The sequence below is a fragment of the Carcharodon carcharias genome, chromosome 14, assembly GCF_017639515.1.
Source record: "Carcharodon carcharias isolate sCarCar2 chromosome 14, sCarCar2.pri, whole genome shotgun sequence".
Lineage (NCBI taxonomy): Eukaryota > Metazoa > Chordata > Chondrichthyes > Lamniformes > Lamnidae > Carcharodon > Carcharodon carcharias.
The window spans coordinates 142,794,406-142,796,425 of NC_054480.1; positions in this window are offsets into that span (position 1 = coordinate 142,794,406).

Genomic DNA, 2,020 nt, shown 5'->3' on the forward strand with positions numbered 1-2,020 from the left:
CTTCGATGACTCCTCCTTGATCAACTGATACTTGTCTTAAGTGCTCAGTCACTTCGTCTGAGGATGGATTCCAGCAATTTCTCCACAACTGATGTTAAACCAGTAAGACTGCAGTTACCCAGTTTCTTCTCCCTCCCTTCTTAAATGCTGACACTTCAATTTTCCAAACTAAAGACATGATTCCTGAATCTAGCTGGCTTAGGAAAATTGTGACATCTGGAATTTCCTCACTGGTTTTGTAATACCCGAGATGGTAGCCATTAGGACCTGGAGATTTGTCCAATTTAAATCCTATTATTTGCTCCATTGCCATTTTCTTAGTTCTATTCATTCCACTAAATTCCTCCCCTGGTGTTTTATACTCTACCTTCACTATGGAAGGAGTGATAGAAAGTACAATGTCACTGTACATAGCAAGTAGAGTAACTCCAAGCACAGAGCAAATTCTAATGAACTGTTGAAGAATTTTTGCATAAACAGCAGAAAATTATTGCTAATAAGCCACTGGAATTAAAGATATTTGCTGTGAATGAGTAATTACATTTATTTTAAATTGCAGAAGTCCGGTTTAACAGTAGTGGTGATAAAATACTTTGGAAGGACAGGTTAAGGCATCAAAGCGGAGTAGAGCTTCATTTGTAAAAGTAAATCTAGAGACATTGAAATAGTGGGCGGGATCTTCCTGTCGGTGAGTGGGGGCGGGTGGTGGAGCTCCCGACGTCACCCTGCGCCATTTTCATTTTCAGGTGGGCGGGGGCGCAGCCGAGTCAGCTACACGCCCGCTGACCTGTCAATGGCCTGTTGAGGCCATTGAGAAACAAATTAAGGTATTTAATGGACCTTCCCGTCCAACCTTAACCCTGGCGGGTTTCAGAAAAAGCATAAAGCCTCATCCACAGGCGGGATGAGGTTTCATGAGGGTATTTAAATTTTTATCAAACCTTTCAATAAAAGTTATGGACATGTCCCAACTCTTGTGACAGTGTCACATGAGGGGACGTCAGGGAATTTTTAAAAATCATTTGCATTAAAAATTTTAATTCCAAACCAATCTCCCTGAGGCAGCACTTAGCCTCAGGGAGATCTGTGCACTCTTTCATGCACACGCGCGAAAGAGCACCCTCCCGGCTGAGGGAATCCCCCCCCCCCCCCCCCCACCCCCCGCCGCCTGCACAGGGAGTGCTCAGCCCGCCCACACCCGCACTTCCCCCCCACCCCCGTTAATTTTTCCCAATGAAAAGGAGTCAGTGGAAACAAACTGATAGCTTTGTGGTGAATGATTGGATTTTAGTATAGGCCACTGGGCATTGAGCAGCCAAGAAGAGGGAGCTTTGCAAGCAAATTAACAAGACAGTAAAAAAAGTGCAAGTTAATTATGACAGAGACTTTAAATTATACACCCGAAAGGGGGCATGAAATGGCCCACCAGTTGTGTGGGATTCACTGAGACCATTGATGAGGCTTTTAGATGCTCTCGTCTTGATTTTGTCTGCCAGTCAGTTCATTGATTTATATGTTACATGAACATAGGTAAAACAAATTATTTAAAACGTCCCATGAAGAAAATTTGATTTTCAAAAATGATCTTAAACTGTCGGTTGGTGTCTTTGGACCGCTGTGTGCTAACCACATATGCTATCCCTTCATAACCAAATGGCTGCAGATTTAGACCCAGGAGATGCTTGCCCCTTGGATTTGAGTGTTGTTGTTGTTGGAGTGACTTTCATACACTTTTTCCATGCACAGTGAATTTGACAACCCATGACTTTAGTTAACCTCTTGTAATGTCTTGATCAGTGGAGGGTGTATTTTGCTCCAACTGTTAGGCACCAAGTCAACAATGTAAACAAGCTGGCGCTTCTCCTGCCAGCGGCCGTGTGCAGCGCCAGGTGTGTCATTCTTAAATTTAAATTAATACTGTCGTTCTTACCAAATTCAATGTGGACAAAAAAATGTTAATGCAAGTACAGTATGGAGCAATTTGTCAATGGGAATTGGGGGAGAAAACTCTTCGCTGTTT